This window comes from Emydura macquarii, unplaced genomic scaffold (assembly GCF_026122565.2).
Source record: "Emydura macquarii macquarii isolate MOO-44397 ecotype Brisbane River unplaced genomic scaffold, CSIRO-AGI_Emac_v2 contig_3470, whole genome shotgun sequence".
Lineage (NCBI taxonomy): Eukaryota > Metazoa > Chordata > Testudines > Chelidae > Emydura > Emydura macquarii.
The window spans coordinates 1,351,049-1,375,604 of NW_027133607.1; the positions used below are offsets into that span (position 1 = coordinate 1,351,049).

Genomic DNA, 24,556 nt, shown 5'->3' on the forward strand with positions numbered 1-24,556 from the left:
TAGACAGTCACATTTTAATTTTATTGGCATTGCTGACTTTAGCTGCTCACGGGGTTAAAATGACACATGATCAATATTAAACAGTCTGGCAAGTCAGAAAGGTATAAATTTCAAATAATACCATAATATCGGCTTTTAAATGAAAGTAAAATGTTAAAGGAGTATTTTATAACCAGCAAGCTTAACCCCTCCTCCCTGCTGCCAAATGTATTGGCCCCACAGGACTCATATAAACTTTAATTTGTTGTATCTAGCTTCAGAAGACCTCTTAAGTTACAACCCTCACTGGTTTATGGCATGAGTGATTTCTGTTTTACCAGTTTATAACTTTTCTTTTCTTGACTGCATTAGCAACCACCAGAACGGAGACAAAATTCTAAAGTAATCTGAGAACTGCCAGGCAACTGAAACCCAGACATCTTGATGTCTTTGGTTTAACAAATGAACTTCAGTTCTTGATTAAGACGTGTGTGACAGCAACTCTTCCAATACCAAAGGGAAAAGATCTGTGTTTCCCATAGCTGTTGCTTGCTTAGTGACTGGCCTTCTCTTGAAAACACTTTAATCACTCATTCACCAAGCTGCCCTTAGGGTGTGGTTACAATCCTGGCCCCATCAAAACTCCTAATTCACTTTCTTTTTTCCAACTCTTTCTGCTTTCTTTCTCTTTCTAACTGCTAAACAACTGGCAAACTCCTGTGTGTTTATATAGCAACTTGTTTGGTAGGTTGGTGCAATCCCATGACAGTTATTGGGAAGATATCTCTGTGGAGCTTGCAGAGCAATTTCAGTGGTCATTTCAGTGGTCATTTCTGATTGCTGCTCTCAAGCCATAGGCACTGATCCTGCAAATTGTTCCACGGGGAAAGACACATGAGGTCGCATAGCGGCTCACTGACTTCAGTGGGGCTCTGCATACGTCTGGGGGCCTGAAGACGCAGAGCTCATTGCAGGATCAGGGCCATACACTTTTCTCCAATAATTCCTCCACATTTCACACAGGCATGTTGAACAACATGAACTAAACTATTATTGCACTCCATGAACACAACAGGGCTTGCGCTGCTGAAACTATCAACTGCTATTCCAACTGAATGAAGATGCCAAATACGGAATTGGAAACTCAACAATTAGGCAGAAGATGGGAACAACGCAATCATGTCAAGGGTGTTTAGAGCCAGAGAGAAAATGACTAACACGTGTGGTTTTTGGTGGTGGCGTTTAGTTTTCAAAGCTGTACTTGATGGATTCCTTGGCGAGTAGACAACATTATTGTGAATCTTCCATAGAATCTGTTCAAAGTTCAGAATGTCCCCTGGTCCCACAAATCAATACATTCCTCGCACGGTTTGCAAAGCTGCTTCCGTTTCATTGCCGACAGTGCCCTAAGGAACAAGCCGAGGCGAGACACATGGTGCACGTAGTCACTGGGATGTGTAAAATACTTCTATTTCAACAATTCCGCTTTCTTTGACCCATTTGTTTCTCAGTTAGGCTCAGTGCTTGTCTGCCATCTCTCTGATTTTCATCTAATATCTAGGCTGGGGGAATGTCTGTGGTGCTCTAGCTCCTTTAACTGATGTTTAATCGTTATCTTGACATCAGCAAAGTTAAGGGAGATTTAGGTTTGATAGGAGGAAAAGCTTTCTAAATACAAGGATAGTTAAGCACAGGTTACTGGGGAAGCTTGTGGAAGCCCAATGGAGGTTTTTAAAAACAGGTTTAACAAACATCTATCAGTGATGGTCAAGGTATACTTAATGTTGCCTGAATGGGGGCGGGGCAAGTTGGTAGATCAACTTTTCTCGCATGCGGCCCCCATGGCCGCATGTGGCCACTAGGGATTTTTCTGCAGCCACCAGGGCAGAGATGGAGGGCTGCAGGGAGTGGCTGCTGCTTGCCCCAAGTGGCCCCTCCCTGTAGCATCCAGCTGTTGCTCCTGGATGCGCTGCCTTGGTGTTTGCTGGTGCTGCCAGCAGGGAATTGGCGCCCTGCACCGCGCAGTCTCCTAGGGGCTCTGGGCAGTGCCTCTGCAGACATGTGGGGCTGAGATATGTGCTCGAGAGGGGAAGAACCTTTGACTCTGCAGGTGGCTGGTGAGTTCATAACTCACCTTCGGGAGAGGGGTGGAGGGGGTAGGCTCTGCCCCAACCCCCACTGGCTTCCACCACGGGACTCTGGGGGCAGGCTCTGGGTGTGAGACCACAGAAGGGAGCTCAGGACAATGGGGGTGGGGAGAAGCCGTAGAGCCCAAGGGTGATGGGATGGGGAGTCTGGAGGGGTGATGAGGAGCTGCTGGAAGCAGTAGGGGCCAGAAGAGATAGAAGGAAGGGGGGATTGAGGGAGTCAGCGGGGCCAGGGAGAGGGGTGCAGGGCCAGGGGGAAGTATTTAAGGAAAATCTGTCAGAGTGGCCACCAGCAAGAGTTGGTGGCCACACCCTGAGGCCACCAAAAAAATTTGTTGCGCAAACCCCTGGACTAGACAACCTCGTGAGGCCTCTCCGAGTGTTATATTTCTATGTGGCACTGCAGGGGAATTTAAGTTCACAGGAATGTGGGAAAGTGCATCCACCCAGCAAGGGAAAAATAAAATGAGAAAAAAGATGGGCGTAACTCATGAAAACGAGTGCATTATCTGCATTGCCTCTTTGCGAAGCACTTGAAAGATGAAGTCACCAATGAACTCCAGGAATTGCTTAGGGTGACACAAGAGGGTGTAACCAGGAGCGATGAGCAAAGGGAAATTTGGACTGACTCTTCCAGAGACATTTTCGGACATTGAGTTCTATTAGGCTATAGAACACTCCTGAGGAAAGTGCTGCAGTTAGTATTGCTTGGGTTATTTCAGATTGCTCTGGAGAACACGTAGTCACGAAAAACCAAACCAACGCCCCTGTTATACAACATGGGGAGCCTAACTATCTACCCGTATTTATACATCACTTAATACCATTGTATCTAAGCAGACTGATTTAGACCAGAGCCAGTTCTATCTGTAATTTCTATACATATATGGTTCTAATTGAAGGCTCTTTTTATTTTCACCCTAGAGGGGTTTGACATAGAGGCCAATGGTGGATCAAGCTCATAAGGAAAATATCCTTTGTAGTGGTCATCATGAAAAAGCCATCATCATCTGGTGCTTTATCACCAGAGCCGGGAACTATGAGTAATTTTGCTACCCCTCTGCCTTAGCAACAGAGAGACTTGCTGGAGCTTAACTAAGTGACAGCTCCCAGTTACCCCAGTGTGTTAGCCAACCACACAATTTCCTCTAAAGTTCTGCCAGCTTTTACTTTGCCTTGCAGGTAACATTGGATGCACCCTAGATCCGGAACACCTTGGAAATGCATTCCACAGCTGTATCCAGTCCCCATTACTAGGTACTCTCAGAAATTACCAAGCCTGTGGTATCTAAAGCGCCAGTAGGTACCTCAGCCTTCAAGCTGAGCTTGAGAAGTCACCCTTTAGTATTACCACACAGAGAAGAACTTCTAGTAAAACTAAGAATAAGTTTATTAATAAAGAACAAAGCTACTAAGCAAAGAGAATAGAAACAGATATACGGTTACAAGTAAAACAAAGTCAATAATCTACTTCTACCAGACTAGAACTTAACTCTAGTGAATTAATCTTCTCTCAAAGAGTCTTTTCCCTGAAATCTTTTCTGTAGATCTTGCTGGTATTCAGTCTGAAGACTAGCAGGTGTAAAATCAGGAGTAACTCCATTGTACTCAATAGAGTTACACTACAGCAAACTAGCATGAGATCAGAATCAGGCCCTGTGAGGGTAGCCTGCAGGACATCCAAGGTATGGTAGGTACAAAACACAAAAACAGGGCATCTGGAAAGAAAAGGGTGGTAAAAAATGTTACCCTGTCAGTTTCCTTACATGAGTGGGTTCATGTTGAAGCTTGTTTAACCCTGGCCACCACCAATTGATAAGTTAGCAACCTTTAACACTAGATTCAATAAAACATGCCATTTATAACCTGAAATGGGTTTTACAGAGTCACTGGTTCGCATCTCATTATTAAACTCATTGCTGACCTCTGGAGACAGCTGCCGTGACAATACATATTATAAGCTCTCTACCCATAAAATATTTAAAAGTGAGGGGCGGGGGGAGATTGAATCTGGAAGAGGTGTGCAGTGAATAAGAAAATTAAAGGGGGCAGAGACAAGAGCTAAATAGATACTTTCCCTTCCCTTTACAATGAGCAAACGGGAAAATAACCTGAACATTTTATATCTTGCTTGTATAACTGTAGGCTATAAAGTAATAAAATAGCTGTGCTTTCCCAGGTCCTCCAAAAGATTACAGATGATATAAACCTGTTTCAAATTAGATGCCACCCACTAGAATCATGTCATCTGCTGAAATGAAGGATTTCATGTCTTATCAGAAAGCAGTTATTGTAGATATACATCAGAAATCCATACACTTATGTATCTCCAGGTGAGTGATTTCTCAATATGTCATGCTTTCATAACTAAAAACAGTGGAGATATTTTTCTGTGGCTTGAAGGAACTATTGCTTCTAAAAGTGCAGTATTTATGAGAATGATTTTGCAGTTAATAAATACGGAAGAAATAAGGTAATGCAAGTATAAAAATTTGCACATCAACAATGCCCCGAATGCAGCTCATGTCCCATAGGAAAAGAAAATAACTGATATTTTCTATCAGCAAGATTTATTTGATTGTGGAACAGCCTCCCAAAAGATTTGGTAGAAGTCTCATGTCTTGAGCTCTTTGAAACCAGACCAGAGACCGTACTGTAGTAGAGAACAATCCTGCATTGTCAAGGTTTTCCGTAGCTCCACTCATGTGCATGATGCTGTATAGACAACACTGCCACCTAACTCTTATGTAGTGCCTTACAAAGGAAGTAAGCATCATTATCCCTATTTTTCAGATGAGGAAACAGAGGCACAGAGAGATGAAGTGACTTGCCCAAGGTCAGCCAGCAGCACAGACAGAAATAGAACCCACGTCTCCTGAATTCCTGTCCTGTGCTCCATCCGCTGGGCCACACCAGGTCGCAGTGCAAAGCACCATAAAAACTAGGACTCCAATGTGACAAGCGGATCCTCATGTGGTGCACATGGGAACTGGAATAACTGCTTGCAATATGTGCAATCCCACTTAAATCAATAGGAATTTTACGGTTGGCTTTTCTGGGAGCAGGACCCAAGTCATGGCCTATACATTAAAGATGACTAATCAGGTGCTTTTCACCCTTTTGTTCTCAGCAGGTACAACCATATGTAAATTCAGCTGTGCTGGAAAAATGCTCTCTGAGGTACAGATCCTTTCTGGCTTTCAAGCCTCAAAGTCATCTTTTCGGCAGTAATAATGCTACCTATTTACATTCTTGTCAAAACCATGTGACATCTGTAAGAGGGAAAAGAAGCAGGGTAAGAGTCTATTTTTGGCAAAAAAAATTTTTGCAAGGAAATTATATTAACCTGGGTGGAATTCTATCTGGGAATTTGGAGTCTGTCGCGGTGATTAAGTCATCATTCCTGTCAGACTACTCTAATCGGCTGTCAAATAACACTCCACAGCCCCATCTGTAACTTGGCGTCCTAGTTATTCAGTCTATGTTACCTTCTGTATACAAAACAAATACCAAACAAGGAGGTGTGCGCACAGTTTAGCATTTAGAAGAGTCATTAGCTGTGATTATTATTGTGTGTTTTCACATCTCACAACAACATACGCTTACAGCTTGTTTTATTTATTCAAAGAATTTTGAAAAACAGGTGTAGTCTTAAACACGGAGTGCCAAAGGTGAATGGGAGAGAATTCTCAGCAGAGACGGTATGGTGCAGGCACTGCTATGCATTCAGTAATGACCACGTTAGCAGCAGTTGCTTAACCCTTTCTTCAATATTAGCATAGTTAGGGTGGGTTTTTCTAAATCACTGGGGATTTGGACACCCAATTCCCATTAACTTTGATGGGAATTGTGTATCCAACTCCTTTAAAGCAGCCTAATCCCTTAATCTCAGGCTTGATTTCTACATACACTGCTGTCCCAGTGCCTTATAAATCCACCTGTCCTGCAGAAAGGAGGGTTTTCTGAAAGCATGCAAATGTGTCCCTTCAGTGCTGGAGAAAAGGCTGCTGCATTTGATTTTCAGAAGGGCGGAATTCCCACGGACTTCGGTGGAATTTGTGGATGCTCAGCACTTCTGGACAATCAGGCCATGCACAGATAGAGCCATAACTAGATTTTGGACAAGAGTCACTATTTTGTGATTCATTACAAAAAATTTCATGTGGGATTATTTTGTCCCAGTCACGAGCTTTGCTGTCTGTGCATGATGATGAGGATCTCCCACTTTCCAACCGATCCCTCTTGTTTCTTATGTGGAAGAAAACCACAAATCAAGCCACCCCGTGTGACCCTGTTGATCATTCTTTGGCTTCAACCAGTTCAACGCTTTGGTCACTCACTGGCCCCCTACAATTCTGGGTGAAGGGAGGAGTTTCCTGCAGAGTTCAGCACAGTGTGACTCCAAGCAAAGAGCTTAGAAGATCTCAGCATGCTGAAAGTGACTCTCTATTTCTGTGACTCTTAATATTGTCACTTCTCAGGTCATAATCCTTTCAAAATCTCCAACCCATCCATACCCCTCATTTCTCTGGAGCTCTTAATCCCATTCCACCTGTTTCATGCTCTCTGTTGTTAGCTTTTCTCCTCTTGGCTCATTTGCTGTCCTTCCCCACTGCTGTTTTACCATGCCCCTTCTCAACTCACCCCTCGCATCGTCTTTTTCTGAAGATCACCACTCAAGAAAATACGATGCAGCTCTTTGGATGATTAGGCTAAATGTTCTGGGAAAGGGAAGCGGCTTCAGAGAACTCCCCGAAAGGTTGACCAGAGTCACTGTGTAAGTGGCTCCAGGGATGAAGAGGAATTCAGATACCTTCACACACCCTGTGTTAACAAAGACTTCTTGGGGAGAAGGGAAATAAAGGGACCACAGAAGAAGCAGGGGTAGTAGAGGATGATCAAAGGGCCAATAAGGCAGGAAGGGAGAAGAGAACTCAACAGCTGGGAGAGGGGACTTTAAAATAAAATTTCAGGATGAGGACCAAAAAAAAAAAAAAAAAAGATACCAGGATTCTTGTTATTTATATCGACCCCTTCCCCTGCAGAGCTTCAACTACATCAAGCAAGGGGTGGAACAAAAAGCAAAAGGATTAGATAATGACAGTGTGCATGCATCTTGCTATTTCTGTCCTTTCAGGATCATATCCTTAGTTGGCATAAATCAGTGTAGAATTAAAAATCAATGGTGATTTACGTCAGTTGAGGATTTGGCCCTGTGTCTAGCCAGATCCTTAAAGGATATCTAAATAATTTTATGAGGAGAGGACTAAGGTGTATAGGCCTCTTGGAAGAAGTGGAATAGGGAGTACTGAGGATAGGGGCAATGTGTCAGAATGCGACAGATGCAGGCTGGCAACAGAGAGAGAAGGGAAAAATATAAGCATAAGTGAATTGCCTAATTATAATATAGGGAATATATTTCAGTTTTTCTCCAAGCTCCTGATCCATTTAACCTGCACGATTAATTAGACTAGTGGTCCAAAGAAAATCAGAAATAAAACCTGTTATGATAACCCTTTCCCCCATGTGAAAGTTGGGGAAATTCCTCCATTCCCCAAGACAGAGAACCCCCAAGAAATTAATCATGCCCAGTTTTTTGCGAGAATATTAATTTTTCAGATGACTGTTATTTTGTATGTTACTTGCAGGACCACCCACTATTTGCTAGGAGCTTTCCAAATCCATAAGGATGGCCCCTGGTCAGAGGAGGTCACAGTCAGATTTTCACATCATTTCATTGGTGACCCGTATTTTGTTTGTCTTTGTCAGTCACCAATTGTAAGAGTCTACAGCGACTTTTTTTTTTACTTGATTTGATTTGATTGACTTTTTGAATTTTCCTCTCTAAGAAAATGGTGTAGAACCACTTGGCTTGCATTGAATTAATTTGGTAATACGCTGCCAATATTGCAGCTATGACTCAGGAGCAACAGGCTCTACCAAAACATACCTGCAGGGGAAGGTATGCATTCGTTACTGAACAAATTTGACACCCTGTCACGATGTTATCAGTAAATCACTGCCTTTGATGCAGTGGGTATTCATGTAAAATTAATTATTAGTGGCCTGTATATATAATGAATTTGTAAGCAGGATAATATTCTCTATATTAACTGCAGTAACAACGACTAAAAAAGGTCTGTTTCAAAGCCCACTGAGGTCAATGGAAAGACCTGTATTCGCTTTGGTGGTTAGGGAAGCATCATGTAGCGTGGAGGAAGGACTCCGATTCCCAGCACTGGCTTGTTTAGGTAAGTCAATTACTCGCTTTTTCCTCACTTTACCCATCATTAAAAGGAGTCTAATATGTTGTTGCCTCACTAGTGTGTTGTCAGGCTCAATCGATACATATTTATAATGTGTTCATCAGAAATATCCGACAAATGCAAGGTAGTAGTAGTAAGAAGAAAAATATTCTTAATGATAGGGTAGGTTGAAGATAGTTTGGTTTAGACCTTCCATACACAAGTCCATAAGACAGGCTTTTTGGGACAGGGGCTATCTTTTTGTTCTGGGTCTGTACAGCACCCAGCACAAGGGAGTCCAGGTCCATGACTGGGACTCCTAGATATTATTGCCATATGAATAAATAAAAGCATTCATATATCCATATATCAGAATGGGGTTGGTGGACAATAAATATACTCCATGTCACAATGCATAACATCATTATTTTCTATTCAAAACAAAGGAACAAGCAAAGAGCTCATTTCAACAAGTTGTTTCTTTTATAAGAAAACATTGAAACCGCTGAAATTCAATGACTTTTGGAGGCTTTCCAAGTCAGTCATTTGTAACACACTATATTTTATTTTTTTTAAATTCAAGTTAAATTGAACATTAACTTGAGTGTCTTAAAGTAATGCTATGCTTTAAAATAAATTCATATCAAATTGAGACATATATTATATGGTAAATACCACATGTCTCCCCAAACTATAGCTTGCATTTCTTTTGGTAAATATTCCTGACAACTTATTAAACCTCTTTTAACCTACCTTGGATAATGATACTACATGCATGAGCCCTGGTTTAAAGCTAACCTGTAAAGCTAACAATTATTTTATTCAGTTGACCACGGATGTGAAGGAGTAGTTTGGTCAAATCATCTACAGACCTGGACAGAAATTCATATTCTAATGATTCCTTCCACAGTTTACCTCCCACATCCTGCTGTTCTGCCAGCCACCTTTATGAATTAGCATTTAACACTTTGTCTTTAAAAATTGTTACCTCACATTCCCTTCTCCCCCAATTTGGTGGTTTTATAAGTGACAACTCCATTTTATAAATTTTACAAAGTTATACTGCCCTCATTCCTTTCTGCCCACCCATGTCGCTGGGACTTTGGGATATAAGCAAGTCAGATAGAGCAAAATTAAGAAAAGGGAGGGGAGGTACTACTGATATTTCCCCTTCATAATCAGATGCAAACAAAAATGATTAACTATCTTTTCGTCAGACAAATGAGCCTTTACAAAATCCATTCAGTCCTAAAAATAGATATCAAGTTGGATTCTACATCTTGTTTGGAATAATGCCTTGGGGTTACTTTGTATTATCCATGCTTAAAAAGAAAACCCATTAAAACATCTGAGCAAAACACCAGATATTGTTTTAACAGTGATATTTATTCATCTCGTCTATGGCAGCAATAACTTTTGTTGACATTTTGCCAATTGAAGTTTGCGCTCCAATATTTTCTTCCTTCATAACACTACTATACCATCCATCCAAAGATCACAGAGTGCTTTGCTAATAATCAACTAAGCCTCACAATTCCCTTCAAGGTATGGTATATAATTATCCACGTTTCTGAAGAAAATGAAAATGAACCACAATGATGTGATGTCTTGCCCAAGGTAATACAATGAGTATTACCTGGATTAGAACCCATAGCACCATTACTCTGCCTATCTCTCTACTTATACAGACACTATCACCGTAGTATATAAATCCCTTACCATCTTAAATGTATTTATCCTCACAAGACCTGTGGGAGGCAGGGCAGTGCAATTATCCCCATTTTACACATGGGGGCCTGAATAACAGAGAGACTTAGGGTACATGTACAGTGCACAGTTAGCCTAGATCTGTGGGACCTGGACTTGTGGACTTGGTGTTAGCAAGCCTGTGCTTGGGTGTCCACACAGCACAGTAAATCTGGATTCAGAATTCATAGACTCCTAGATTACTAGGATTGTAAGGGACTCAGGAGGTCATCTAGTCCAACTCCCCCTGCTCAAAGCAAGACCAATCCCAACTAAATCATCCCAGCCAAGGCTTTGCAAAGCCAGTCCTTAAAAACCTCTAAGGATGGAGATTCCAGCACCCCCTAGTAACCCATTCCAGTGCTTCACCACTCTCCTAGTGAAAACGTTTTTCCTAATATCCAACCTAGACCTCCCCCACTGCAACTTGAGACCATTGCTTCTAGTTCTGTCATCTGCCACCATTGAGAACAGCCTAGCTCAATCCTCTTTGGTAGTTGAAGACTGCTATCAAATCCCCCTAATTCTTCTCTTCTGCAGACTAAATAAAACCAGTCATCATGTGCCCCAGACCCCTAATCATTTTCATTGCCCTCTACTGGTCTTTCTCCAATTTGTCCACATCCTTTCTGTAGTGGGGGGCCCAAAACTGGACACAATTTTCCAGATGTGGTCTCACCAGTACCAAATAGAGGGGAATAAACACTTCCTTCAATCTGCTGGAAATTTTCGTATTAATGCAGCCAGATATGCTGTTAGTCTTCTTGGCAACAAGGGCACACTGTTGACTCATATCCAGCTTCTTGTCCACTGTAACCCCCAGGTCCTTTTCTGCTGCTTAGTCAGTTGGTCCCTAGTCTGTAGCAGTGCATAGGATTCTTTCATCCTAAGTACAGGACTCTGCACTTGTCCGTGTTTAACCTCATCAGACTTCTTTTCAGCCAATCCTTCAATTTGTCCAGGTCACTCTGTATCCTATTCCTATCCTCCAGCTTATCTACCACTCCCCCCAATTTAGTGTCATCTGCAAATTTGCTGAGGGTGCAATCCACCTCATCATCTAGATAATTAATGAGGAGGTTGAATAAAAGCAGCCCCAGGACTGACCCTTGAGGAACTCTGCTTGATACTGACTGCCAACTAGACATCGAGCTGTTGATCACTACCTGTTGAGCCCGATGATCTAACCAGGTTTCTATCCACCTTATAATCCATTCATCCAACCCATACTTCTTTAACTTGCTGGCAAGAATACTATTGGAGACCATATAAAAAGTTTTGCTAAAGTCAAGATATATCACATCCACCGCTTTCCCCACATCCACAGAGCCAGTCATCTCATCATAGAAGGCAATTAGGTTGGTCAGGCATGACTTGCCCTTGGTGAATCCATGCTGACTGTTCTTCATCAACTTCCTCTCCTCCAAGTGCTTCAGAATGGGTTCCATGATTTTTCCAGGGACTGGGATGAGATTGACCGATCTGTAGTTCCCCGGATCCTCCTTCTTCCCCTTTTTAAAGATGGGCACAACTTTTGTTTTTTTCCAATCATCCAGGACCTCCCCCAACTGCCATGAGTTTTCAAAGATAATGACCAATGGCTCTGCAATCACATCAGCCAACTCCCTCAGCACCCTTGGATGCACTGCATCCGGCCCCATAGACTTGTGCATGTCCAGCTTTTCTAAATAGGCCTGAACCTGTTCTTTCAGCACTGAGGGGTGCTCACCTCCTCTCCATTTTGTGCTGCCCAGTGCAGTAGTCTGGGAGATGACCTTGTCTGTGAAGACAGAGGCAAAAAAAGCACTGGATACCTCAGCTTTTTCCACATCACTGGATTGCCTCCCCCATTCAGTAAGGGGCCCACACTTTCCCTGACCTCCTTCTTGTTGCTGACATACCTATAGAAATCTCTCATTACCCTTCACTTCCCTTGCTAACAGCAACTCCAATTGTGCTGGGAGTTGCTGGACCTGGGTCTCACAGCCATGCTAATGCATCCAAATCTTCTGACACAGATATGCGGCTTGACCTGCACCTACACTGCAAAATAAGAGGGTTTGGACCCAAGTCACAGAGGGACTTGGGCTCTGACCAATGCCCCTAGCAGCATCCTAGGACCTGGGTTCTGAGTGCTTGTTGCCCCAAGTCAGACTGATTTGTGTGTGGACAGAAGGGTGCCTGGGCTCAAACCTGAGTCAGTGCCTGGGCTTAGCGTGCAGTGTAGCTCTACCCTTAGTGACGTGCCCAAGGTCACACAAGCAACCAGCAGTGAAGCAGAGATTTGAACCCAGGTCTCTCAAGTCTCAGTCCAGTGCCCTAGTCATTGGGTCATCATACCTACAAGAACTATCAACACAAGGGAACCATGCCTCCTTACTGCCATTGGGTAACGTTTTCAAAGGCACTTAAATGACTTAAAATCCCAAGTCTCATTTTCAAAAGTGACTTAAGCACTTCGGAGCCTAATTCTTATTGCATGCCACTCAGGTGCTTTGAAACTGTACCCTGCCTCTCCCTACGCAGGGCTATTAGCTGTACCAGTTTGTGGATTCATTTCATTTTCTCTTCACTATCTAGTTTGCATCGCTTTACCATAAGAATACTAGGGCCACGTGAGGAAAAGTGCCTCACAGAAAGGAAAAACACTGAACTTCACTAGAATCCAGAGAACTACAACTAAAATGATGTCAAGGTTGTGGTATGCAGTTGCGTGCATGCACCCTGTGATCTCCTTAGGTGCCACTTACAACTGCGTACACAACTGCCTGTTTTCCATAAGGAAAAACACAACTCACAAGGACAGCTAGGAAACTTAGGCCATAACAACATCTATTTTTTTATTTTCAAGTTCTGAGCCTTTCAGCCTTTGGCACGGATTCCAAGTTAATGGCCAGGCTGTTGTTTTCAATAAAGTATTTTTTTAAATCATCTGAGTGCAAAAGCAGCATGTTATTAAATGGAAAACAGAGCTGGAGCAAAGCAATATAGGGACCCCAGGCATGCCATGAAACAGGGCCTGCCCAGGTCTCTTCTCCCATCACCCCCATCCTCCAAAACACAGCAGAATAGAGTTCCCATATCCTTCCCAGGAGCAGCAGTATTTATTCTAGCAGCAGGGTGTATCCACTTGAGTTAATGGGACAAATCTACTACTCTCTTCTCCTTCCACATGCAGAGTCCTCTGCTGTGCAGATGTTGGTGGGCTGGGGGGCAGAGAAGCAACTCTTGGCATTAACACCCCATTGAGCTGCACGGGTCAGTTCCCCCTTTTCAGAGCTATCATTTCTGGCTCTCCGTGAACTCAGGAAAATGACCCCAACATTAGTTGCACTGGGGTCACATTTTCTTTGCAATCTGCTGGCTAAAGGCTTCCTTTCCTCTTGCTCCTGAAATGAAAGCTGAGATTCCAGCCTGATCAGGTGACTGCAGGAGCTGGGGTACTATGCACTGTCTTAGAGAGCCTAAACTTTAATCTGGCCCTGGGGAAAAACTTCTCTTTTTATGCTCTGAGGCCACAAAATCAAATACATTTAATTTTACCAGTTTACCAAAGAGAATTCACCATCAGGCTAGGAATAACCATGAGCAATGTTTGCCCAAATTAAAGCTTTTTTTAAAAAACAAAAGAAAAAAACAAACAGAAAATAGTGTTTTCTATAATGAACGCTCCCCTTCAGTTAGGACTAAGAACATTCCTACTTTCACATTAAGATGCTTGTTGTGTCAGAGCTTCATTTGACCAGATCACTTTGTTTTGCACTTTTCTAAGTTAGCTCCTTTGGGAAATCCTGATGTGATTACTGAACTGCAAGATATCTGATATCTCAAGCAGCATCACTGCAAAGATCAAACTAACATCTTAAAATGAACGACAGGTGGCAAAAATGTGAAAAGCAGCAACATTTTAGTTGTGCAAAAAAATCTAACTCAGGACTCCTTTTTTTCAGTGACAATATCTCAGATCTAGTTGTCTTTTCCTTCATTTGTGACTTCTTTAAGTGTCCGGGGCACACGCCTTCTGTCTGCACGATGGGTTTCTGTTAGAAGTTTTTTCATGTTCCTAGCAAACTTTCTGCCTGATTCACTCTGTCCCTTGGACCACTGGCTCACTTAGTCTTCTGTCCGCATGTGAAGTGTATTATTTGGCTCAAATGTAAAATTCTAGGGTGCATTTGTAGGGTAGGGTCGGGTGCGTGGCTGGGTAGATAGATAGATAGCTTTTTAAATGTTCCTGTTAAACGTACTCTTAAAGGACATCTTATATTTAAAGAACATGATTAAGATAAGCCTAAAATAGGCAAAAAGATGTGTATTGAAATACTTCCTTTCAAATTAGAATGAAGGGCACAAAGGTTTATAGAGAGTCTTAACAGTGTTGATGTGGACCTTCTGCACTTTTCACTTAGAAAAGGTGAGGAAGAACTTTAAGATAGGAATGCATTTCATTAGTCACAATTTCCATTTCTCCAGTGCAAATCAGCCAACTTTTCTCCCCATTACCAACCCACTACTAAGTCTCCTCCAGAAAGTCTTACATGTGCCCCAAACTACCTTGCAACGTGCAAGTTTATAAAACAATTTCAAGAACTAGCCAAAGTCTTCAGCTGAAACGGGTTTTGAAAGGGATTGGACTAGATGACCTCCTGAGCTCCCTTCCAACTCATATCTTCTATGATTCCATAAATGAATAAGATGCCAGGTCTCCAAGTCTCCAGACTGGGAAGTACTGAAAAATGCAGTGATGAGTTATGGCCAATAGCTCCCACATTCATGTAAAGATCTATTTATCGAGATGTCAGCTGAGACTTTCTGATCAATAGGAATGGGCTATCAACAGAACCTTTGCTCTCAAAGTATTTTATGAACTAGGGACTCCGCATTGCTATTGACTATACATGGAAGTTGTTCAGATACTGTGGTGATGGGTGGTAGTATAAAACTGACAATATATTGATCGATAGATAGATAGATAGACAGGAGCAGAATAGCCAGATTTGTACTGTTAAACTGTTCTCATTAACCAGGAATGAATTGTATTTGAAAATCTGACTGAGAGAGAGCCAACAGACAACTACCCAGCAAGGGACTGTAGATACTTTATTTATGTATTTATCTGTCACCCCAGAAGTTACCAAATTTTGACAACAATTTTCTCTTATCCTTACTCAGGATTAAAACAGAATGTGACCAGAGCCTCAGCTGGTAAAGATGAGCACAGCTCCACTGAAGCCAATGGCATTATGTCAGTTTACACCAAGGGAGGATCTTACCTATAAATTCTCTTTACAAACCCACCATCTCCTAATGATCTTAAGTTTTATTAATTCTCTACAACTGTCAAATATTGTGTCAAAAGAAAAAGTCATCAATGTTAATCCAATACTCTACAATGGCAAAACATTTCGATATTTTATGAAGACAGGAACGTTGCTGCATTCTTAAATTACACACATACACCAGAACACACTTGTAAAATTACATACTATCTGCTGTGTAGGTATATAAAATTACAAACAGCAGCAGCAAAAATGTGTACATTAAGTAGTCAAGTAACCTCATAACCTTCTGTTGTGTAAACCCATTACTTCCTTATCGCCTCTCTATCATATCTAACACACCTTATCAGTTCTTTCTGTGGGGCAGAGAATGTGCATTTTACATGTCTTTAATATTCAATGCACAACTAAAGCATGCTCTCCACGTTCTCTCTCTCTCTCTGAAAATAGTTCTCTCTTTAGAAAAATCCAATGGGCAATAATAGCAAGAAATATAAAAATAAACCTTGGGTTTTTTGGTTATTCTTTTAATAAGTCCCAGCTGTGAGTGATATTTAAAAAACTTGTGATTAACTGGTTTTTACACTGAAACATGATTCTAGAAACATCTCCGTATATTTCTTCTAGTAATATTTTATTGGTAAAAGTGGGACTCTCAGTGTGTAATCAAAATTAACTTGACCCCCTTTAATATGTTTACAAAGTCCCATGTAATCATTTGTGTTAGGACCTGATCCTGAATATACTCCATATATGATATTCCCAAAGACTGAGCCCTCTGATTTGCCTGAAAAATGTGTTCAGACCTTTTTCTAATATATCATACATAGCACCATACATTATATGCAAATACTTGTTTCCTTACTTATGCCTTATACAGGAAAACTTCCTTACATTTAACTAGAAGCTTTGCCTGAGCAAGGACTACATGGTTCTCTCTGTATTGTGTTTTATGGGTCAGATCCTCAGATGCAACCAAACTGCTCAGAGCACAAGTCAAGAGACGCTTTGAAAAGATGGCTTAAAGTTTAATGGGCCTAGGTAGGATAACCCCATGTGACACACTGCACCCCCATGTACACCCATATGATGTGATTGTGTATCATTCATGTTCACCCTTATAGTGTAATTGTGTATTGTTTAATGCAGAGTATGTTGTATCAGATGTTTTTGGAATCCTCATGACATACTGAACAATGTTGTTATAGTTACGTTTGTTGCAATGTCATGTGTATGGTTATGAGGCTTCGCTATGTAATATTCCCAACTATGTGTCTCATGGCTTGAAGCAGATTCAAGCAAAACCCTCCAAGAGCAGAGAGGCAATTCATGCCTCACTAAGGCATGCATAAAACAAACCAGCTCTTCCAGGAACAATGGACTAGCTTAAGCATCGATAAGGGGATGCTCATGTGACTCAGGCATGGATGAACTTATACAATGACATTGTTTGTCACCTGACCCTGAAGAGGTGGCGCGGGTGAAGGAACATGTTGGAAAGGGAGACATTTTGCAATCTCTCTTTCTCTTCCAGTTCCATCTACAAACATGACCAAGCAATTGACCGGAGGGGGGGGGGGGAGGGAGGGGGCCTGGCTGGACGCAGACCAGCCAGCCTATAGTGAGAATCATCTAAGATTGTAAGGTTGCTGAAAGCGTTAAGCTTAGTTTAGAATGTGATTTGCCTTTTATTTACTGTTGATCAAATCTGACCTGTTTTCCTCTGTATTATAATCACTTAAAATCTTCCTGTACTTAATAAATTTGCTTGCTTGTTTTATCTAAAGTAGTGTATGTGGTTTAAGGTGTGTTAGAGACTCCATTTAAAGTAACAAGGCAGGTGTGTATCAATTTCTTGAATAAATTGACAAACCAGTGAGCTTGCAGTGTAGTGGGCAGCACTGAACATTGTAAAACGGCAATTCCTAGGGTTGCATCTGGTCATATCATTGCATAATCCCCTGAGTTGCTGGCCAAAGACACTCACTCACTGAGTTAGGAGCAGCTTGCTTGCTGTAGGCTGTGCATGGGCTGACCGAGGAGTGGGGGTTCACACAGCAGAGCAAGTGTAAGACGAGCTCCAAGACTGAGGGATTGGGGTGACACAGCAATACACCGGTCCAGATTGCAGAGGGGAATGTCAAGCCCCAGTATAAGGCTGATCCCCTGGTGCTATAAAACCAACATGAGGGCTCTGTCATTGTTGATCCTCCCTGCTGCCAGGTGTCACATTACTGGCTATGCATTGTCTTGAACCTGTAGCTGCTTTGTGCAGGCTGGTCTCCCTGCACAAAGTTAAAGCAGCCTCAGGGATGCTGCAATTTACATCAGGCCAACCGAGGTTGAATGAAAACACAGCCAAAGACTGGTGTGATCACAGCCATGACCCACTTTTATCTAGCCACCCTCTCTTTTGTTTGCTATACTGTCAGTAGGGAGGATGAGTGGCATAAGAACCCCTTTATCAGCTCTATGCTACCAGTGGATCCCCCTTTACATTTGGGTAATCCTCCCTGGGCCAGTTAAATTTAGGCCAGAGTACACTAATAGTACTATGCAAAGAGCCGGTCTATGTGAGCAGGCATTATATCTTCACTCCTGCAGTATGCATGGCAATCCTATCCAAAAAAAACAGACTCACGTAATGGAGGAATTATTAATATACACAAAGCATTTATATACATGGCCAATTTACTTCTTAATGACCATCTCTTTCTTTTTCAACCATATATTTTTGTGTACATAGTGAGTGATGCTTCTGTGTTCAAATAACCATACCAATTTTTTAATCACAGGAACTGGAGATGGTAATATCTATTAGATCATCTAGACAGCTCTCAAGCCAATGTAGAATTATTCCCTACAATATGCTTTCTAACATTTTCTCGGTCCAAATACCTTCAAGGATTGGGCTTTCATCTCATCTCCTTTGGAAGATTGAACAGATTCCATTTTTCCTGATAGTCACTCTAAATTTTCCTTCATTAGTTTTATCCATTATTTATAATTTTATTTTCCCCTCTACACACCATCAAAAACAATCTCTTGCTTATGCAGAAATAAACAAACCATCTACATCTAGGCGGCTCTGGATGCTGGGGTTGCTGTCCCTCAGAAGAGCAGTTTTTAAACACAGTTTTTGAAATAAACACACCATACAATATTCCAGCACATTTTACTCTGAGGTATTGTCATGATTTGGGTACAAAATAATATTAGTCACCGTCGAGTGGATACCCACTCGAGTGATGGACTAGAACACATATACATGCTACTTTCAGTCATTAAGATCATTCACACTTGAATGAAAATATAAAAGGCATCACATATTTTGAAAATCTACATGAAGATGTAGTTCCATTGAGGGATTCTAGTAACAGTAAGAACCACTACAGCATTCTGTTTATGTCCACAGGTGGAGTTACTACCTTCATTTCTCTAAATTTTGGAGGCAAATTCTTTTTAACTCATGGTTAAAAACAAATCTCCTCTCCTGGTTAATGTCTTATCTTCCCTCCAAGCTCATCTCCCGTATCTCAGGTTCTGTAGTTCTGAATCAACAATGAGGATGTACAGATACTTTTTAAAGGTCATTACAGACTCCCAAGTATTATTCCTTTCCTCGCCAAGCTTTTTTTTTGCCCTACAAGAAGAGCATTTTTCATCCAGTGAAACAGGCATCTATTTTTGTTGTAACTAGTTGGGGAGGAGGGAAAGATACCAGTGTGTGTGACAGAGGGAGATCTGTTTGTGAGATTCTTTGGTAGATTGTAAATTCTACTCGCAAATTGTTCTCTCAGAAGAACACTCCGCCCACCATGATTAGAGAGAGCGCATCTCTGAGTTACAGTAGGGCGAGAGCTGGGATTGATTGCAGGCTGGTTTAATGCCACTCTTAATGACAACTTGTGAAGATCAGGAATTTGTCAGAGTCAGGTATCAGCAAAAGCCTGGGAGTGCTTTGGGAAGTCATTTTGAATTAATTAAGAGGTAGCTTCCCTTTGATATCACTTGGGTATTTGACTGCAGCTGGATAAAAATCAACCACAAAGGGAACTTCATTTTGTTTATCATTGCTTAAGACTCTGGTTAGCCAATGGTTTTCTATATCCACTGGTTGCCTTTTTAATTGTCCTGGAATTGTGCATGAGAGATAGGCTTTTATTAATAAACAGAGTTGTGGGGGCATGCTTTTCAATGACTGCTCCTCTCCACTGCTGAAAATACTTACAGTATGTATCCTGGGAGCAAAGTCATTAAGCGACTGCAGCAGAGCTGCAAGTGAAATCAATGATGTCCAGCCCCAAAATAAGACAAACACCATACTCGCCATTCAGATGTATTCTTGTATTTCTTTTCCGGAGGAAAAGCATTAATGTCACTGCCTTTTATTTATCAAAAGTATGCAGTGAGAACTAGTTATGCACATTGATGACACAATATATTGGGCCAGATCCTCAGCTTGTTTAAAATGGAGTTGTTTTCAACATAGCTACACTGATTTACGTCAGCAGAGGATCTAGACCCATAACCAAAACACTGAACTAACCAATTATTCAGGTACATCCCCCACTTGTTCTGAAACCTCGGATCTCCAGCAGTACATCTAACTCTATCCTTTGGCTAAGTATTTTGGATGGGAACAAACAACAGAGCCTTCTTATAGCTGGCAGGCCACTTCCGACATTTCTTCACATTTATCTTTATCTGCAGGTTTCTGATGTCTGCAGAGACCATCCCATAAACAGGGCTATACTGCAGATAGACCCTTTCATCCAGAAAAAAACCCCATAAAAAGGGCTTTATAGATTGCATATAACATATAAGGATCACTTGACAGCCACTGAAGTGTAGCAGAGTCAAAAGACTCTGGGTGGAATGTAGCAGTCATTTAGCACTAGAAACATTACACAAAGGTTTTAGTAGTGGAAGAGAAGGTTAAATTCTCCTGTTGACTTTGGAGAGGGAATTTTTAAGCAGGCAGACCAGAATTACCCAAATTGTAATTTAAAGCAGGAATTGGGATTAACACCTTTGCTTTTTTCAGAAAATGCTATCTTTACAGTGGGAACTTGATGACTACAAAGTGGACATGATCTAGGCTTTACTTCTTATCCAGTGACTGGCACCTTCCACTGCACAGTGCTTCCCAGCAACTTGCTGTAGCACTGATTCATTACTGATTCAGAGGGGAGAATGCCAGCTGCTGAATCACTAACACTACTAACAGGCAGCACCCTGGATTGCCCTTGGAGGTCTCCCATACAAGTAATAATCAGACCATATTTCATGAGATCTGATCAGAGTGCAGTGCACAGTATCACAGCTACTGATCATATAGCAGAGCCCTATGAAATAAGATGAATTGCCTGGCAGACCTGATCACAATGACAGAAGCGTGTTGCACATACAATATAAATATACTTATAAACACGTTACGAGGCCTTGGCTCATTATTCATAACATAACTCACTGGTATCTCATTGGTAGCCCTGGGTTTTTCATACACTCATTTGTGGAAACTATGATTAAGAAAGGCAAGTGACATCTCAGGGCATCTCTAACAATGGCTCTTTTTGATATTTGCAACATTGTTTATGATTTGCCTTTCTAATTTCACTGATGTGTGGAAGTATAGAGGCAACGCTATCAAGACAGCTTTAATAGCTTGTGCAGTAATACTAATGAGGCTGACTGAAGGCCTGTACTTTCTGTTCTGGATGACAGAAAACAGCAAATACCACCAGCAGGATAAATAAGGAAACAACCAGTCTGCTATCCTTGGCTAAGTAGCACACCTAAGTGTGGGTAAGCTGTGCAACACTCCAGACTGCCCCACTGATGGCCTCATAAGTTAGTTCACATTGATATTTCCAACACACACATTTACCAGCCTTAAGGGCACTAGACAAGTACCTGACTTGACTCACATATGGAGAGCTTGTTCTGAGGCAGCAAAAACTTTACTGTAAGAGGGCTACACTGCACAGAGATATATTAAAGGTTTAGATGCCTCATTACATACACTTGCACATATTCTATAGTCTGTTATAAAACATTGTGCCTATTAAGGCTACAATAAAATATTCTAAACAAAAGCTCCCCCAGTCTATAATGTGTCTATATTAGGGAAGTGCATTGAATAAAAGCAGTAGTGAGTCTTAAAAGAAACAAAGACCTACTCACTGACGACATCTGGCAGAAAGAGGCAATTAATATTTTATAAAACGTATAGATTCTGCAGACTCCTCCTTGCTGTTAACATTTTAAGAGCTTTCTCAAAACGGAATTTCTCTGTTATTACACTCTTAATTACTTCAATTCCTAATGAATTGTCCTAATGATACTGCTCCAGGGTTTCACGGCAACAGACTCACTACTACAGACTGTATGTAGAAAATCCTGGAGGAAAGCGTTACACCGGGCATTTTTCTGTCAAAGGCACAGGGACACGGAAACCTAAATTAACGCTAAATTTTAATTCAGAAGTTTGTATGGTAAAGACAGACAATCATACTGCTTTTATCTATTCTCCAGTACCTAGAAGAATCACATGGAACTTTACGAACTTTGGTCCTGCTCATGCAAATGGCGGCCAATAGGCCCTTGACTTTAAATGGACTCTGCATCTGATTCAAGGTCTTCGTGTGCAGACCTATATGTAGAACTGGGATTAAGAACCAGATCTTACAATGGATCCTACAAATGGTGACTCACCTGTGGAGCCCTACTGCACTCAATGGTAGTTTGCACCTTAATAAGAAGTGCGAATTTAGGCCCTTAAACTAATATATAAACTATAGGCCACTGAGGTGTGGTGTAGCAGCTGTTGAAAACAACATATATTTGCACTACAGAACAATGTAGGGCAAGAAATGGACACGAGCCTTATATCCAATTAAAAATGCAGGGGGAAATTAGATAGGAAGAATATGTCATAGAGGTTAAGACCCCTCTTACAACAAGAAACATGGACTTTTTAATAAGAAGAAACTGGTCAAAGCCTTAGTTGTAGACCATAACACTCTTTTGTTCTGTGTTTGTATACAGCCTCACACAATAGGGACCTGCTCCATGACTAGGACTGGTAGGCATAACAGTAAAACAAATGATGATAATAATGACTTCCAAAAGAAGTAGATGTATAAGGTCATAATTGCTTCTTTTTGACTGAAATTAGGTTTTCTACCTTTTTTTTTTAAAACCAACATTTTCACATAGAAATAAATAATTTGAAAGTAATTGAACTTTATAAACTGCATCCACTATGGCCTTTGTCCATGAACTGGAATAGTTTATGGTATAATTTCTAATATAACATTAATCAGAAGTTCACAGTCATTGTTTACAATGTGTAAATACTACTAGTAGTGTTGATATCAAGACAGAGTGAGTAACAGAGTTTATCTGGTTTGCTGATATGCATGGTATATCAACTTCAGCTTGTACTCCTCTGACATTGTTTTTTTTTCCTCTGTCAAGAGAAGATGATATCCTGCAAATGGTACCTAAATGCCATAAGTTTGCTTGGGTGATAAAAACTCCATTATATGACAAGGATTTTGATGGCTAAAGGAAAAAATATACTAATCAGGAGTAGAAAGAAGCTATTTGCTTCTGGCTGATGCTGAAAATTTTCAACACAATTATATATTTAAAAAAGCTTTTAAATTATTTTATCCTCGTCAACATGTTTAAGACCAGAAAAGCCTTGAGATGTCAGCTCATGGCATGTTCTTTTTTAGTTTCCTTTTTTGTTATTGTTGCTGTTAAAATAGTCTTGGAGTATAGCAAAGTACATCATTAACTTATTAATTTCATAATACAAAGGAAATTTGGTTAAAATAGAGGTGCTGAAACTTTAAATTAGAAGAACTAGCTTGGTATTTAATGAGAGATTTAGCACAGCAGGGTTGCTGTTAAATTAAGTTGTGCCTTCACATCACAGTGGGAAAACAGGTGTATATTGGTTTAGAATTATGGAAATGTTGACTAATTCCAAGGCTTGTAATCAAACAGCAAGGCACCCTGTAATATTTTCTTCCAAGAATCTGCATTAATCATTTATGTCTGGTCCCATTTTCTTCATGTCCATTAAAAGGCTGAAACTCAAAGGAATAGGTACAACATCAATGTTTTCATCGCCTTGCTAAGGATGAGTTTATCAGCTAAACTATAATAAAAAGCAGCAGAGTACAATGCATTGCTAAGATAGTGGAACATACAGCAAATGAATGTAAAACAAAGTCCAAGCATTTAGAAGACTTTTCTGGTTTTCATACGAGGCCTGATACAAAACCCACTGAAATTGATCGGAGTCTCTCCACTGTGGTATTTGGATCAGGCCCTCATTTAGAGGATGAGACATAGGCAGGACAGAAGCAATTCAAATAATCCAAGAATCTGGAGATTCTTTTGGTTGCAGGAGATGTCTTTTACTAGTGAACCACACACAAACACAATCTACTATTACAGTGAAGCAGGATGAGGCTAGATGTCAAGCACATATCAGTCCCAATTCCCCCCCCCCCTCCGGTGCAAATCCAGTTTGGTGTGCAACAGCAATGGAAATGGTTCCTGTTTGTGCTGAAAGAGATTAGTTTCATGTTCAACAATGAAATCTGTATGTTGGTTCCTTCACATTCAGTAGAACCTGCTAATGAAGCCTGATCCAAAGACACTGATATTAATGAGATTCTTTTCCTAGACTTCAGTGGGGGCTGGATCCGGCCCGCAATGAAGCTGGGTTGGGTCTCCAGTTACAGGGAAGTAGAATCCGATGTTCTCCGTATGCAAATTGCAGCTCCAGACAGAGTGAACCTTTTTGGTTTACAGTGAAGATGTTTTGTGAAAACACTGCTTCAATGTAACAAGGTGTCACAATCTCTATAAAATATTAGCATGTAGTGTATATAGAATATAGTAGCATAATATGAGCATCCAACTCTGGTGATGGACTTGTGCTTGGGTTATTCTATTATTCTATTTTCCTTTAAGAATTAGGTGCAGTTGGTGCTCTGCAATAAAATCCAGTGTTGCCCCAGCATCTGGAATCATGAGATTACGTTATCATCTCACTTTCATTTTTTGAAAAAAGGCTAAGTTTCCAACTCTAACAATTACAGAGAAAAGCTTGGAAGTGTGACCTTTAAAGGTTGAA

At 41.0% G+C, this 24,556-nt stretch overlaps 1 protein-coding gene across 9 annotated transcripts in view; it reads right to left on the reverse strand.

The window, feature by feature from the left end:
* Window positions 1-24,556, reverse strand: part of CELF2 (CUGBP Elav-like family member 2) — a 423,961-nt gene that overhangs the window by 87,081 nt on the left and 312,324 nt on the right. The gene's annotated exons all lie outside the window — the stretch shown is intronic.